The sequence below is a fragment of the Carcharodon carcharias genome, chromosome 6 (assembly GCF_017639515.1).
Source record: "Carcharodon carcharias isolate sCarCar2 chromosome 6, sCarCar2.pri, whole genome shotgun sequence".
Lineage (NCBI taxonomy): Eukaryota > Metazoa > Chordata > Chondrichthyes > Lamniformes > Lamnidae > Carcharodon > Carcharodon carcharias.
In genome coordinates this window covers 186,503,012-186,520,476 of record NC_054472.1, presented here as the reverse complement: position 1 = coordinate 186,520,476, position 17,465 = coordinate 186,503,012, and the positions used below count along the sequence as shown (strand labels likewise).

The 17,465-nt window shown below is 46.7% G+C and overlaps 1 long non-coding RNA gene across 1 annotated transcript; it reads right to left on the bottom strand.

Moving 5' to 3' along the window:
- Nucleotides 1–2,072: 2,072 nt before the first annotated feature.
- LOC121279346 lies at nucleotides 2,073–14,378 on the bottom strand. Its single transcript, XR_005943368.1, has 2 exons — nucleotides 14,271–14,378; nucleotides 2,073–2,923 (listed from the first exon to the last, which is right to left on the bottom strand). It is a non-coding gene; the product is annotated as an uncharacterized LOC121279346 (long non-coding RNA).
- Nucleotides 14,379–17,465: the final 3,087 nt, after the last annotated feature.

The window sequence follows — 17,465 nt, the reverse complement described above, 5'->3', positions numbered from 1 at the left end:
ATGAATTCGAAAGGAAATTGGACGGGCGCTGGAGGGGAACGGACTTGCAGGGCTACCGGGATAGGGTGGAGGAACGAGGTTGGATTGCTCTACGGAGAGCCAGCATGGACTCGAGGGGCCAAACGGCCTCCTTCTGTGCCATAATGACCCTATAACTCTTATGAATTGGCTGTAAAGCACTTTTGGATGTCCTGAGATTGTGAAAGGCGCAAGGACAAGTCTTACTTTGTGACCTCGGCGGGTCGGGGGGTGGAACTAGGACACAAATTGTTTTTTAATCCCTCAAAAGAGCGAAATGAAAACTTTGTTAGCATTTTGAGAATTTCTTAAGTTTCGACCAAATGATGGGACCTGAGTGCCACCTCCAGAACGGTCATTCGGTAAAAAAAAGCCTATATTTGCACAAGCATCGTCAGCCAGATAGCTTCCTTTTAGGGAGAGGGAGCCATGATTAATGTGGAGTAATGGAGTGGAACTGATTAAACAGCAGCGATATATGAAACTGGCAGTCAGCAGTCTTAAAGGAAACAGACAGAATTGCCACAATTACAATGGATGTGGTCCAATCATTGTTCCCAGCAAGTGATGCTTAACCAAGGTAGCGATTGATCTGAATTTTAACTTGCTCACTCACTACCTTCTCCCGCCCCAAGGCATTTTTTGCAAAAATAAGCAAACAGAATAACATCTTAAATTCCTCACACATAGCAGAACTTAGAATGGAGCCGGATCCCTTTGGAACGCGCTGCCTGAAAGGAGGGCGGAAGCAGCTTCAAAAGGAACTTTCCAAAAGGAGTTGGTTAAATACTTGAAGGGAAAAGGTTTGCAGGGCTACCGGAGAAGTGGGACGAATTGGATAGAGCCAGTACGGGCACGGTGGGACGAATGGACTCCCTCTGTGCTGTATCGTTCTATGATCTTGCAACAAGTTCAGCAATGCCCCTTGTAACCAACACATTGAATGGAATGTGGCTGCTGGCGAATGTGACATGAGGGTTGAAATACTTGAATGGGAAGAATGAGAGGCATCCAAACACAAACGTGGAGCAGGAGTAGACCACTTGGCCTGTCAAGCCTGCTCCACCATTTAATAAGATCATGGCTGATCTGATTGTAACTTCCCGCCTACTCCAACCCCGATAACCTCTCACCTGTTTGTCAATTAAGAATCTATCTAGCTCTGCATTAAAAATATTCAAAGACTCTGCTTCCACCGCCTTTTGAGGAAGAGAGTTCCAAAGACTCATGACCCTCTTAGAGAAAAAATTTTCTCCTAATCTGTCTTAAATGAGCGACCTCTGATTTTTAAACCATAATCCCTAATTCTAGACTCTCCCACAAGAGGAAACATCCTCTCCCCTCAAGATCTCAAAGGTTTTAATCAAGTTGCCTCTTACTCTTCTAAACTCTAGCGGATACAAGCCTAACCTGTGCAACCTTTCATCATAAGGCAACCTGCCCATTCCAGGTATTAGTCTGGTTCTGAAGGAGGGTCATATGGACTTGAAACGTTAACTCTGTTTCTCTCTACAGACAGAGGCTGTCAGACCTGCTGAGTTTTATTTTACAGCACTTTTTTTGTTTTCACTAGTCTAGAAAGCATTCTCTGAACCACTTCCAGTGCACTTACATCTTTCCTAAATAAGGAGACCAGTACTGTACGCAAAACTCCAGACACGATCTCAAGTATCCTGTACAACTGAAGCGTCACCTCCCTGCTTTTGTAATCAATTCCCCTCACAGTAAATGATAACATTCTATCAGCTTTCCTAATTACTTGTTACACATAGCAGAAGCTGAGTTGAAAAGACTGTGAGATTTCACGTGGCCCCATATTTGTGCAGGTAGTAATGCGAGTGTTGTAACTACCTGAGGGGCATCTTTATTGTATCGGCTACTTAAAGTGAAATTTACTTATTTATTTGAAATATCCTTCAGCTTTTAATTAGTATTTGAATTATTGATTTTTAGTTGGCTTATTATAGAAAAGTTTTAAACAGTGAAATCTTGTCCATCTATTTTCTTTCCATTGGTTTCGTGGGATTTCCTTCCTTTTTAAAAGTGGTCAGGGATCATAACACTTGTTTATTGAAATGTCAACTTGCAGCCTGCAGTATTCCTCAACAATGCATCAGCAGATGCTCGCTGTGATCTGCAGGTATACATCAGTATTGCTTAAAAGAGATACATGCTGCCAAAGCTTTGGAAAGAGCTGAGGCTTGTTGTTTCACGCTGCTACTGCACAGTAACTACACGACTAGCGTTTTGCACTAACAGGGTGCTGCCATCAAGCCAAAAGTATGTTCTGCCTACCACACAAATGAGTAATGTGGTCTATGAAGTTCAGTCCCAGTGCGCTGCCAGGTATGTAGGTCAAACATGCCAACGACTGGTATCAAACGGCACGTCCCTTCGGCTGTTCACAACAGGCAGAGTACGCAGCCAGTCCACACTTGCACATCTCAGGACATAATGTCTAACACTAGATGTCATTCCACGATTGGACAACACTTGCTGAACAATCCTTAGTGTGTTAAGAATTACACGAACAACCCATTTAAGATTATCAGTTGGGCTTTCAACATGGCTCACCTATGCTTGCTAGAAGCTACAAACATTCATACACAGGAATGTGTCCTCTGCAGGCAAAAGGAACATGACCAGGCATTGCATTTTTTTAAAATTAAACAGAAGCATGGGAGACAATAGTCCCCTGGTTAATTCTCCATGGCAACACCTTGACCAGAGTCGATTTGCTAACCAATCAGCACCCTTTTCTCATGCAGTATAAATTGTTGCTCCCTTTGAAATTTGGCATTCTTGCATCTGGCCTGTTGAGTACAGGATGAAAAGCTTCAACAGCATGTCTCTTTTTTCACCAATTCTCAAGTTCTGTGCCAGCAAGCGAGCAGATGTACATTAGCTGGAATAGAGAGTGAGTTGTTTAACACAGAACAGGGAAAGCAAACAGATGTGTGTCAAATTCAGCTGGTTATTTTGAAAATAAGTTGGTTTCAATTTAGGCACAGTAATTAATTTTGATGAGACATTGAAAATAATCAACAACAACAACTTGCATTTAAGGTATCAGTCAAAAAGAATGCAGAGAGCAGGCTGAGTGACAACAGTTCAAGGAGGCAGGTTTTAAGAAGTATCTTAAAAGCGGAGAGAGAGATAGAGAAGCAGAGAGCTTTAGGGAAGGAATCACAGAGCAGGGGGCCTAGATGGCTGAATGCAAGGTGGAGCCATTAAAGTCAGGGAGGCTTAAGAAGCCAGAAGTGGAGCGCAGAGATCTTGGAGGGTTGTAGGGCTGGAGAAGGGCAGGAAGGCGGTGAGACTAAGGAGAGATCGGAAAACAAGGATGAATATTTCACATAGGATTAATACGGAACAGAAACAGGCCATTCAGCCCAACCAGGCCATGCTGGTGTTTATACCCGACTTGACCTCATCCCATTTTTTTCTCATCTAAATCTATCATCGCAACCTTCTATTCCCTGCTCCCTCATATACTTATCCAGTTTTCCCTTAAAACATCTATACTATTCACTTCAAGCACTCTCTATGGGAGGATGAGTTCTTAAGAAATAGGAGCAGGAGTAGATCTATACTGTCTGGAGTTTCAATGTGATAGAGGTGATCTCACTGAAACAACTTCTTAACTGGCGAGGCAGGGTCGATGCTGAGAAGCTGTTTCCCCTGGATAGAGAGTCTACAACTAGGGGTCAGAGCTCAGAATAAGGAGTCACCCATTTAGAACGAAGATGAGGAGAGATTTCTTCACTCTGAGGGCGGTGAGTCTTTGGAATTCTCTACCCCAGAGGGTTGTAGGGGGTGCTCAGTCATTGAGTATGTTCAAGGCTAACTCAAAGGACTCTAAGCAAGAGATTTGAGGATCAGCTGATGAAGCGGAGTTGATGTCGAGAATCAGCCGTGGTCTTGGAGTGGTGGGACAGGCCCCTATCACCTACTCCGGCTCCTACTTTTTATGTTCTTAGGGGAGTGGAGGGGGGAGCTGAATTGGGGTGAAGACTAGAGTGGGATAGTAAGGGTCTTACTGGGGAAAGGGGGGTTATAGGTGGATGTGAGGGTGTGTTTGAACTCAGTGAGCCAAAGTGTCATTGCAAATAGAGGGTCAGGAGCCAGGCATTTAGGACAATAAAAATTGAATATGGGCTTTGCCAAGTGTAAACTGTGTCAAATACCGAGTTTGCCGGTTCATGCTGAGCTGAACAGGTTGATAGGCTGTTGAATTCCTGGTCAATTATTTCATTGCTGTTTGTGGGATCTTGCTGTGCGCAAATTGGCTGCTGCATTTCCTACTTGACAACAGTGACTACACTTCAAAATGTACGTCATTGGCTGTAAATCACATCAGCCAATCCCAAGATCACGAAAGGTGCTGTGCAGGCTGCTGGTAGGCACGATGGGCTGAATGGCCTCCTTCTACACTGTAACGATTCTGTGATTCTGTGAATGAGGCCATTTAGTCTATCATGCAGTGTTGCGGGGATAGGGCAGCATTCTGAGCTGTGACATTAGAAGCGGAAGACGTGGGTACAGTCCTCAATAGATACTTTGCATTGGTCTTCACAATGGAAAAGGACAACGTAGGTATAGATATCAGGGTGGAGGACTGTGAAATATTAGAGGAAATTAACATAGAGAGAGAGGAGGTACTAGTGGGTTTAGCAGCCTTAAAAGTGGATAAATCTGCAGGCCTGGATGAGATGTATCCCAGGCTGTTGAGGAAGGCAAGGGAAAAGATATCTGGGGCCCTGGCAGAAATTTTCAAATCCTCTCTGGTCACAGGTGAGGTGCCAGAGGACTGGAGGACAGCTAACGTTGTCCCATTATTAAAAAAGGGAGGAAGGGATAGACCAGGAAATTATAGGCCAGTCAGTCTAACCTCAATGGTGGGGAAGTTACTAGAAAGAATTCTGAGGGACAGAATATATCTGCACTTGGAGAGCCATGGATTAATCAGGGATAATCAGCATGGATTTGTTAAAGTAAGGTCATGGTTGACAAATTTGGTTGAATTTTTTGAGGAGGTAACCAGGAGTGTTGATGAGGGTAATACATTTGATGTGGTCTACATGGGCTTTAACAAGGCTTTTGATAAAGTCCCTCTTGGCAGACTGGTCAAGAAAGCAAGAGCCCATGGGATCCAAGGCAAAGTGGCACGTTGGATCCAAAATTGGCTGAGAGGCAGGAAGCAGAGGGTGATGGTAGAGGGATGTTTCTGTGACTGGAAGTTTGTTTCCAGTGGGGTTCCACAGGGCTTGGTGCTGGGACCCTGGCTGTCTGTGCTGTACATGAATGATTTGGACTTAAATGTAGGGGGTATGATCAAGAAGTTCACAGGTGACACAAAAATTGGTAGGGTGGTAAATAGTGAGGGAGATAGCTGTAAACTGCAGGAAGATATCAATGGCCTGGTCAGGTGGGCAGAGCAGCGGCAAATGGAACTCACCCCGTAAAAGTGAGAGGTAATGCCCTTGGGGGTGGGGGGGGGCTAACAAGGCAAAGGATTACACTATGAACGGTAGAACCCTGGAAAGTACTGAAGATCAGAGGAACCTTGGTGTGCATATCCACAGATCCCTGAGGGTAGCAGGGCAGGTAGGTAAGGTGGTTAAGAAGGCATATGGGATACTTGCCTTTATCAGCCCAGGCATTGCTTCAACTCAGCAGAGTGAGTTCCAGTTGATTTTAAAAGGTGTATTTTGAATCTCTTTCAGACTAAAGGTAAATAGGAGAAATATTTTACAGATTGTTAAACTAAAGACCAGTAGGAAATTTAAAAACAAATTGAAAAACTAATTAAATAAAAGAGAGATGCAGGGCCAGGCGATGTGTTGTAGCTGCATGATGTGGGAGCTGGTGGACCCCATTGTGGTTCCTAGTGACCACATCCATAGCAAATGGTTTCTCGAGGAACTCCAGCTCAGAGTTGATGAGCTGGGGTCTGAGCTTCGGACACTGCGACACATCAGGGAGGGGGAGAGTTGACTGGACGCTGCGTTTCAGGAGACAGTCACACCCCTCAGATTAACTACCTTAAATTCCGCCAGTGGTCAGGGACAGGAGGGTGTGACTATGAGTGAGGCAGGTAGAGGGACCCAGGAAGTAGTACTGCAGGAGCCTCAGCCCTTGCCCTTACCCAACAGGTTCAAGATTCTTGCTCCCTGTGTGGACGAGAGCGGGGACTGTAGGGAGGAGGAGCAAACTGACCATAGCACCATGGTACAGGGAGCCATTCAAGTGGGGGGAGAAAAGAGAAATGTAGTTGTAATCAGGGATAGTATAGTTCGGGGAATAGATACTGTTCTCTGCAGCCAGGATCGAGAGTCCCGAAGGCTGTGTTGCCACCTGGTGCCAGGGTTAAGGATATCTCATCTGGGCTGCAGAGGAACTTGGAGTTGGAGGGGAAAGATCCAGTTGCCGTGGTCCACGTAGGTACCAACGATATAGGTAGAACGAGGAAAGAGGTTCTGCTGAGGAAATACGAGCAGCTAGGGGCTAAATTAAAAAGCAGAACCAAAAAGGTAATAATCTCCGGATTACTACCTGAGCCACGAGCTAATTGGCACAGGGTCAATAAGATTAAAGAAGATAAATGTGTGGCTCAAAGATTGGTGTGGGAGAAATGGGTTCGAATTCATGGGACATTGGCACCAGTACTGGGGAATGAGGGAGCTATCTCGTTCAGACAGGCTCCACTTGAGTCATGCTGGGACCAGTGTCCTGGCAAATCGCACAACTAGGGTCGGAAATAGGGTTTTAAACTAAATAGTGGCATTGGGGGTGGGGGGGGGTGGGGGTGGGGGGGGCGGAGTTCAGTTGCATGGAAATATAAAAAATCAAAGTTTAAGGAGAGGGTAAGAGCTTAGTGACGAGGCTGATTGTTACCAAAGAGTGGAAGAAAGAGACAGACTGTGTGAATGTCATATTGCACCAAAGAATCATATAAGAGTAGGGAAAATTGACAATAGCACAAGCTTATAGGCTTTGTATCTGAATGCTTGTAGCATTTGGAATAAAACGAATGAGTTAACAGCGCAAATAGAGATAAATAGGTATGATTTGGTGGCGATTACTGAGACGTGGTTACAGGGAGAACAGGTTTGGGAGTTGAATATCCAGCGGTACTCAGTGTTTCAGAAGGATAGGCAGGAAGGAAAAGGAGGTGGTGTAGCTTTGTTAGTAAAGGAAGAGATCGGTGCTATAGTGAGGAATGGTAAAGGCACAGGAGAGCAAGACATAGAGTCAGTCTGGTAGAAATAAGAAATAGCAAGGGACAGAAGTCCCTGGTGGGAGTAATCTATAGATCCTCAAACAGGAGTTCAGCAGTAAGGCACAGTATAAACTAAGAAATACTGGGAGCATGTAAGAAAGGCACGGCAATAATCATGGGTGATTTTAATATGCACATAGACTGGACTAATCAAATTGGCAAGGGGAGCCCCGAGGGAGAGTTAATAGAGTGTATTATAGATTGTTTCTTGGAGCAATATGTTGTGGAACCAACCAGGGAGCAGGCTATTCTGGATTTTGTTTTGTGTAATGAGATGGGATTAATTAATGATCTCATATAAAGGATCCTCTAGGGAAGAGTGATCATAACATGCTAGAATTTCAAGTTCAGTTTGAGAGCAAGAAACTTGAGTCCCACACTAGTGTACTGGAGTTAAACAAAGGTAACTACATAGGCATGAGGGCAGATTTGGCCCTAGTGGACTGGGCAGGAAGACTACAAGGTAGGACAGTTGATGAACAGTGGTAGATATTTAAGGAGATATTCAATTCCTCCCAAGTAAAATATATTCCAAAGGGGAAGAAAGATGGTAAGATGGGGAAAAAGCATCTATGGCTAAGCAAGGAAGTTAAAGATAACATAAAAGCAAAAACTAAGGCATACCAAATTGCAAAGGTCACTGGCAGGCTGGAAGATTGGGAAACTTTTAAAGATCAACAAAGGGTTACGAAAAAAATAATAAAAAGTGTAAAGGTAAATTATGAAAGAAAACTAGCACAAAATGTAAAAACTGATAGCAAATCTTCTACAAGTACATAAAAGGAAAGAGAGTAGCTAAAGTGAATGTTGGTCCCTTGGAGGATGAGACTGGGGAGTTAATAGTGGGGAACGCAGAAATGGCAGAGACGCTTAATCAATATTTTGGCTCAGTTTTCATGGTGGAGGACACTTGTACCACCCCAATAGTAACAGATAGTGCAGAGGATATAGAGAAGGAGGAACTTAGAACAATCACCATCATGAGAGAAAACGTACTGAGCAAATCATTGCGATTAAAGGGTGACAAGTCTCCAGGACCTAATGGCCTAGATCCCAGAGTCTTAAAGGAAGTGGCAGTGGAGATGGTGGATGCATTGGCTATAATATTCCAAAATTCCCTGGATTCTGGAAAGGTTCCAGTGGATTGGAAAAATGCTAATATAGCACCCTTATTCAAAAAGCAGGGAGGCAGAAAGTAGGAAACTATAGACCAGTTAGTTTAACGTCTGTCTTTGTGAAATTGTTGGAATCCATTATTAAGGAAGTAGTAATGGGGCATTTGGAAAGTCAAATTGCAATCCATCAGAGTCAGCATGGTTTTATGAAGAGTAAATCGTGTTTGACTAATTTGCTAGAGTTCTTTGAAGATGTGACAAGCAAAGTGGATAATGGGGATCCTGTAGATGTAGTATATCTGGACTTCCAGAAGGCCTTTGATAAGGTGCCGCACAAAAGATTAATACTCAAGCTAAGGTCACATGGATTTAGGGGTAATGTATTAGCTTGGGCAGAAAGCAGAGAGTCGGAATAAATGGGTCTTCTTCTGGATAGCGAGTTGTAACTAGTGGGGTCCCAACTATTTACAATCTATATTAATGACTTGGATTCAGGAATAGAAGGTACAAAGCTAAATTTGCAGATGACACCAAAATAGGTGGGAAAGTAATTTGCAATAAAGAAATAAAGTTACAAATAGATATGGACAGGTTAGGTGAATGGGCCAAAATTTGGCAGATGGGGTTTAACGTGGATAAATATGAGGTTATCCATTTTGGTCGGAAGAATGAAAAGGTGCGTTATTATTTAAATGGAGAGAAACTTCAGAATACTTCAGTGCAGAGGGATCTGGGTGTCTTCGTGCATGAATCACTGAAAGCTAGTATGCAGGTACAGCAGGTAACAAAGAAGGCAAATGGAATTGTGGCATTTATTGCTAAAGGAATAGAGCATAAAAATAGAGAATTGTTGTTACAACTGTACAAGACATTGGTGAGACCGCACCTGGAGTACTGTGCACAGTTTTGGTCCCCTTACTCGAGGAAGGATGTAGATGCATTGGAGGTGATTCAGAGGAGGTTCACTAGATTGATTCCAGAGAGGCGGGGCTTGTCTTATGAGGAGAGATTGAGCAGTTTAGGCCTATACTCGCTAGAGTTTAGAAGGATGCGAGGAGATCTAATTGAGGTATATAAGATGCTAAAGGGGATAGACAAAGTAGACATGGAGCAGATGTTTCCCCTTGTGGGGCATTCTAGAATGAGAGGCCATAGTTTTAGGTTAAGGGGTGGTAGATTTAGATCAGAGATGAGGAGGAATTACTTTTCTCAAAGGGTCGTGAATCTGTGGAATTCACTACCTCAGAGTGCAGTGGATGCCAGGACACTGAATAAATTTAAGGAGGAGATGGACAGATTGTTAATTAGTAACGGGTTGAAAGGTTATGGGGAGAGGGCGGGAAATTGGAGTTGAGGCCAAAATGAGATCAGCCATGATTGTATTGAATGGCGGGGCAGATTCGAGGGGCTGAATTGCCTACTCCTAGTTCGTATGTTCTTATGTTCATAGAATACAAGAGCAGGGAGGTTATGCTGGAACTGTATAAAACACAGGTTAGGCCACAACTGGATATTGCACGCAATTCTGGTTATGTGGTATGCCTTACTAAAGTAGTGACAGCAGTTTTGCCTTGGTTAGCATTACTGGATTTTTATGGTTAAAAAACCTATAAGGGATCTATTGCCAAGCAGTTAACATGTATGTTCTGACCAACCTGGGGGATATTTTGCAAAACTGTTTAACTCACTCTTCCAGAACTGCTTTATTCAATTCAGGGTCACAGAGAGTCAGAGCCTATCCAAACAGGCAATGGGCACTAGGTGGGATACACCCAGGACTGGATGTCAGGGAACACATTCACTAACAGGCAATTTACTGCAGCCAGTCCACTTAACCAGCACATCTTTGGGCAGTGGGAGGAACCCAGAGGGAGAACATGCAAACTCCACACAGACAGGCGCCCAAGGTCAGGATTGAACCCAGGTCCCTGGAGCTATAAGGCAGCAGCACTAACCACTGTGCCACACTACTGTTTCAACTCTATAACTTTATGTGCTAAGTTTTTTCCTTCTTGTTAATAAATCTTTTAATTTTAAAATCCTAAAAGTGTTACTGGGATTCCATGCTTCTGGGATCAGTAGGTTTCTCCTCATTTTTGAAATATAAAAAAAAATTATGATCAGCGAGACAAGTTTCTCTCTGGGGTCCAACTTACTCACCAAGCAACATCAGCTGTGATTGTAACCCTTTGCATTTATCCTATCCTGGACTATATTTGGATAATTGAAGTCCCCCATTACAATTACTCTATTACTCTTGCACCTCTCTGTAATTTCTTTGCAAATTTGTTTCTCTACATCCCTTCCACTAGTTGGTGGTCTATATAACTACAACGATCAATGCGATTGCACCTTTTTCATTCCTTACCAGAGAGATTCCATCCCTGACCACTCTGGAACATCCTCTCTCTCTAGTACTGCAATGCTGTCGCAGCAACTTTAACACAGCCTTACAGGGTCAAGTTCAAAAAGTGGGGTTAATGCTGTTCATTAAAATTTTGCAGAGGGGAGCGTCAAGTGAATATGTTAAGCATTCATCTACTATTTCCATCAACGGTACATTCTGGGCTATATTAGTATCTGTCAACAAGATTTATCCTCTGTCTTAGAAACAAAATTCATTTCACAGAACAGCTAAAATTAAATTGTGTAAAAATGTGGCTGGTGAGAATGGGAGGGGAGGGGTGAATTTTGTGCTTCCTATGGCGTAGGGACCTCTATTTATTATTGTCTTTATTTAAGCCAGTCTGTAATTTCCCCATGTACTCTGGCATGAGTTGCCTGCTCTCACTTCTGGTTAGAGAGAGCAAACAAGGAGAACTCCGGCAAACATACATAAAGAATAGGATTGCCAACCCTCCAAGGTTGGTCTGGAGCCTCCAGGAATTGAACATCAATTGCAAGGACACTGCGGTGCATATCCCCTGGAGAAAAATCATCAGGATGTTAAAAGAAGATTTAAAAAACAATTTCTTTGAACATTTCTCTTTATGAGATATGAAAGGATATTGAACGTGGGGAACGGGGAATAAAGGCTGCTTGGTTGACAGTGACGCATCATCCAGTTGGATGGGTCTTTTTGCTTTCCAACTGGCGTTGGGAGGCAGTGCGCGTCACAAGGATGGATGCATTGGCTGACTAATGGCTGGAATGTGGGGGAAAGTCATGTGATGAAACCTCCAGGCACACGTTTAATCACAGCTGGTAACCCTAGGAGAGAAAGGACTTGCATTTATATTGCGCCTTGCAAAGCCTTAGGGCACCAGAAGACACTTAACAGCCAATGATGTACTTTTGAAGCACATTTACTGATTTAATGTAGGGAACAGGGCTGCCAATTCGCGCACAGCAAGGTCCCATATATAGCAATGGGATAATGACCAGATAATTTGTTTTGCAAACAGCTATCAAAGTTCAAGTGCATAATGGGGCACTGTACTCCAACATAAAAAAGCTAACAACAGTAACTTGCTTTCTTATTGCACTTTAAAATAGTAAAGCTCCCCAGGGTATTTCACAGAAGCATTTAATACAAGCCACATTTTCTTTTATATTCGTTCATGGGATGGGGGCATCGCTGGCTGGGCCCAGCATTTATTGCCCATCCCTAACTGCCCCTCAAGAAGGTGGTGGTGAGCTGCCTTCTTGAGCCGCTGCGGTCCATGTGGTGCAGGTACACCCACAGCGCTGTTAGGGAGGGAGTTCCAGGATATTGACCCAGCGACAGTGAAGGAACGGCCGATATATTTCCAAGTCAGGATGGTGAGTGACTTTGGAGGGGAACTTCCAGTTGGTGGTGTTCCCATCTATCTGCTGCCTTTGTCCTTCTAGCTAGAGGTATTAAGGAGATATTGCGGCAATTTGACCAAAGGCTTGGTTTTTTTAGTCATTCTTGGGATGTGAGCGTCACTGGCTAGGCCAGCATTTATTGCCTATCCCTAATTGCCCTTGTTTAGAGGGCACTTAAGAGTCAACCACATTGCTGTGGGTCTGGAGTCACATGTAGGCCAGACCAGATAAGGTCAGCAGATTTCCTTCCCTAAAGAACACTAGCAAACCAGATGGGTTTTACAGCAATGGTTTCATGGTCATCATTAGACTTTTAATTCCAGAGTTCCTTCATTGAATTCAAATCCCACCATTTGCCGTGGTGGGATTGAAACCCCGGCCCCCAGAGCGTTACCCTGGGTCTCAGGATTACTAGTCCAGCGATAATACCACTACGCCATCACCTCCCCTGTGTGCCATAAAGGAGGATAGCAAGGTAGAGAGTGGGGGAGTGAGGTCCAGAGCTAAGGGCCCAGGCAGCTGAAGGTGCAGCTACCAATGATGTAGAGATTAAAACTTGGAATACTCAAGAGGCCAGAATTGGAGAAGTGCAGAGACTTTTAGGGGGTTGTGGGGCTGGACGTAGGGAGGGGGAAGTCATGGAGGGATTTGAAAACAGGGATGAGAATTTTAATATTGAGGTGTTGCTGGATTGGGAGCCCATATAGGTCAGCGAGCACAAGGGTACTAGGGCCTGGGAGTTAGTGAGGACTTGGGTCGAGGATTTTAAGATAAGCTAAAGTTACAGGATGTTTACAGCTGAAAGGAGAGAAAATAGAACTTCAGTCAGGGTGCCTAGATCATCAGATGAGGTGTATAATGGTTTGCTGATCTGTGATCGCCGGGATAGCACACCCACCCCACCCAACCAACCCCTTACCCCTCAGCCCCCCAACCCCTTACCCCCCCACCAACCCCTTACCCCTCACCCCCACAACCCTTTACCCCTCCACCAACCCCTTACCCCCCACCAACCCCTTACCCCCCCCACCAACCCCTTACCCCTCACCCCCCAACCCCTTAAACCCCACAAACCCCTTACCCCCCCAACCAACCCCTTACCCCTCATCCCCCCCAACCCCTTACCCCCCCAACCCCTTACTCCCCCCCAACCCCTTACCCCCCCAACCCCTTACCCCTCACCAACCCCTTAGCCCTCACCCCCCAACACCTTACCCCCCCACCAACCCCTTACCCCTCAGCCCCCCAACCCCTTACACCCCCACCAACCCCTTAGCCCCCCACCAACCCCTTACCCCTCACCCCCCAACACCTTACCCCCCACCAACCCCTTACCCCTCACCCCCCCCAATTCCTTACCCCCCCACAAACCCCTTAACCCCCACCAACACCTTACTCTTCAGCCCCCCCAACCCCTTACACCCCCACCAACCCCTTAGCCCCCACCAACCCCTTGCCCTTCAGCCCCCCAACCCCTTACCCCCCCCACCAACCCCTTAGCCCTCACCCTCAACCCCCAACCTCCCCAACAACCCCTTACCCCTCACCCCCCAACCCTTTACCCCCCCCACCAACCCCTTACCCTCCAACCCCTTACCCCACCACCAACCCCTTACCCCGCCCACCAACACCTTACCCCCCCCACCAAACCCTTACCTACCCCCCAACCCCTTACCCACCTCTCAATCCCTTAACCCCCTCAACCCCTTACCCCCACCAATCGAAGTTGAAATCCCCCACCACCACCATTGCAAGAGCATTGCTTGAAAGCAGGGTAAGACGTGTCCACCGAACACAGCCGACAGCAATGTCGGAGAGCAACTGTAGTTAATGACACACCCAGAAGTGGGGGGGGGGGGGGAGATCGGTGGGTGTGTGCAGTTAGTCAGGGGTTGCTGTCGGAAGCGGGATTGCAGAGCTGTAGCGAGCGGACTGCATTGTGTCAGTTATAAGTTGCTGGAAGCCCATCGGGATGCTTGTCGCAGAGACCTGTACAAATATAGCAGCAGGAAACGAGTCACTGGGAGGTCAGCCCTTCCAAATCAATCACTGAAGATTCCACTTACCCAAGGGAGGCTCAAAAGGTGCCTTTCTGCTCCGTGACACTCCCGGGTACAGACAGGAAAAGTGAAAGGGCTAGAGCGGCATGTCTCTGAGCAACTTGTCCAGACCACTCACGCACTCGGACTGGTGAGGGTTGTCTTAACTGTCTGGCACGAGGACACATGCAAACTGACAGCTTCCCAAATATGAGCTGGAGTTCCGCCTGTCTGCCTGTTCTCTGCGTGCTCTTCGAATGCATCTGCTTATCCCCTACAGCTGAACAGATTGAATCTGATAGGGCTGAGCTCAAACACTTTGGAAAAGCACAACGTTGGTATGAAGGTTTATTTAAACTCATTTCTCTCAGCCCTGGTCACCTCCGCACAATCCAATAATTTTGCAGCGATTTGAAGTAAAAACACGAAACAGATGTTGGGGATTTTGTTTAATTTCTCTCAGCTCTGGTCACCTCCCCACGATCCAATAATTTTGCAGCGATTTGAAGTAAAAACACGAAACAGATGTTGGGGATTTTGTCTAATGTTTAAGTGTGAAGCAGTCCCATCATCCTACCAATGTGTTGTTCAATACCTTGGGCTAGATATATAACATCTGGTACAGAGCAAGTCCTTTCCATTACTAATGGCATCAATCAATGCTAAGGACATTGAACTGAAATTGGAATGCAATGTAAACAAGCCAGCATATTTTGCGACGACTTACCCTCTGCCCAGTTTGGATGGAAAAGGAACTTGGATTGGCATTCAGTCCCTGCCATGAGGCAGAGGTTGAGTCATTGCCAAGGGGTTGGCCATTGCCACCAAGGGGTCCATTCTCTGAGCCATGGAGCATGGAACTCCCAAAGAAGTTGTTCCCCCACACCACCCCCCCAACATCCCCACCGGAGCCAGGTTTCTCTGGGTGGTCTCTCCATGCAGCACCCCACCCTACCCCCACCCCCAACAAAAATGCCCCAGGAGAGAGGCTGTGGCTGTTGACTGGCCACCGAAGAAGCTCATTTGGGCTCTGGGAATGGGGGCTGCCTGGCACCTTTCTCACCGCTGTCGAAAAGGCATGAATGCAGGAAGATGTCGACCACCCACCCCTTTCCCTGGCCCCTCCCCCCCCCCCCCCCCCCCCCCACCCCCCCCCACCCCCACACACAAGGCTTTCCCATGCTATTTTGCCACTTCCCATTCCCAGCCAGTAAGTTGAAACTCTGAACCCTAACTCTTAACAGCTCACAATTTTACAGTCACTGAGGTTTTAAGCAGCACCTTCCAAACCCATGACTGCTACCATCTAGAGGGACAAGGGCAGCAGACACACGGGGAACACCACCACCTGCAAGTTCCCCTCCAAGTCACTCACCATCCTGACTTGGAAATATTTCATGGTTCCTTCACTGTCACTGGGTCAAAATCCTGGAACTCCCTCCTTAACAGCACTGTGGGTGTACCTACACCACATGGGCTGCAGCGGTTCAAGAAGGCAGCTCCCCACCACCTTCTCAAGGGTATCTAGGGATGGGCAATAAATGCTGACCCAGCCAGTGACGCCCACATCCTGTGAATGAATAAATAAAAAGAAATCAGATGTGTAATTCAGTTAATCCACCAGGGATACACCGAGGGCACAATTGTCTCAGATTTGTACTAAGTGGGGTAGTGGGTGGGAAAAAGATGTTTTATCCACTGGCCGCAATTGTGGTTTTCCTGCTGTATTGTCCCAGGCCTGCCTTATTAATTATGCATGCCTGGGAAATATGCCAGGTCGCTGGTGGAGCATCCTCTGATTCGCCCGCCCCACTGTCACCTCAGGCCTTCAGTAAACCAGACACCGTATTTCAAGTCGGCCCCTGCACAGAGCTAGAACGCTTCAAGGGACAGGAACTGATGGCTGCCAAAGGGAGGAATTCGAGGTGCTGACCCCAAGTTTAACGACGCCTCCCTGAAGTGCCTACTGGACGCAGTGGAGGCCCGCTGTGATGTCCTCTATGCCCAATCTGGGTGAAGACCAGCAAGCAAGTTCACTAAACCAGCATGGGAAGTGCTGCCAGCTGTGGTCAGCATCAATGCCCTGCAAAAGAGGACAGCCATCCAGTGTAGGAAGAGGATAAATGGCCTCATCCGTTCTGCCAGGGTAATTCACGCTTCTCATCACTCTCAACTCACACACTCACAAACCCATCCCACATCCACAGGGATCTCACACCTCAAGGGACAACACCACTAACTCTCACACACACCCTCACATCTCCATCAGGCTCATACCCTCTGGAGCTCACATCCTCATCCTGTCCATGTCTCCGCTCACCACACAAACATTCCCCTCAGTGCCATGTGTCCTGCTCACACTCTCTCCATCTGTTTTCATGCAGGAGAAGCTGGCTCACATCAGCAGGGAGAGGTCCCAGACCGGGGGGTGGAGTGGTCCACATTAGGCCCCTCACTCACTTTGAGGAGTGTGCCATCGCGCTGACTGGTGAGGGTGGGGACCGTGCCTATGGTGACAGTGAGGTCAGCGGTGAACACCCACATGAGGATCCTGCACCACATCATCCCTCTCTCAACGCAACTGTGAGTGTCTCTCTCTCTCCTGCTTTTGACTCTGCTGCCATGCACTCATTATCTCTACTTTGGGTCACAGGGAGCTCTGCCAAGTGACCGAAACCCTCAGCCAGTCAGTCCCTCAGCTCCATCCACATCCTCACCTCCAGCCAAGAGGACTCCTCCTCCATTGAAGAGCTGGAAATAAGCAGCCTGGAAGACCCATCACAGCGCTTACCCACACCCTGCACCAGCGCAGAGACACACACCTCAGTGGGACTTAGATCTAGATCAGGCTTGGGTTCACAATCTGGAGGCCACCACACGGACACGTGTCCGCAGCAGGAGGAGGCAGGTTCATACAAGCTCCCTGGTACTCAGAGGACTGCTGGGTAAGAGGCATCTGTGAGGCCCGAGTCAGATGACAAGCCTCTGGATTTGGCCTTCCAACCCATCCTGGAGAGTCAGCAGAAGGTGGGGGAACATCACACAGAGCTGCTGGAAACCCTCAGCAGAGTGGCACACGAGTTGGAGGAGTGTGTCTGCCTGCTCTCTGATGAAGTGGTGCCCTCGTGTGCGAGTATGGAGGTCTCCATGGGGAGGATGGCAGGCAGCATGGAGACCAGGGTCCAGCAGAATGCGGAGATGTGTGCTGACCTGCACTCCATC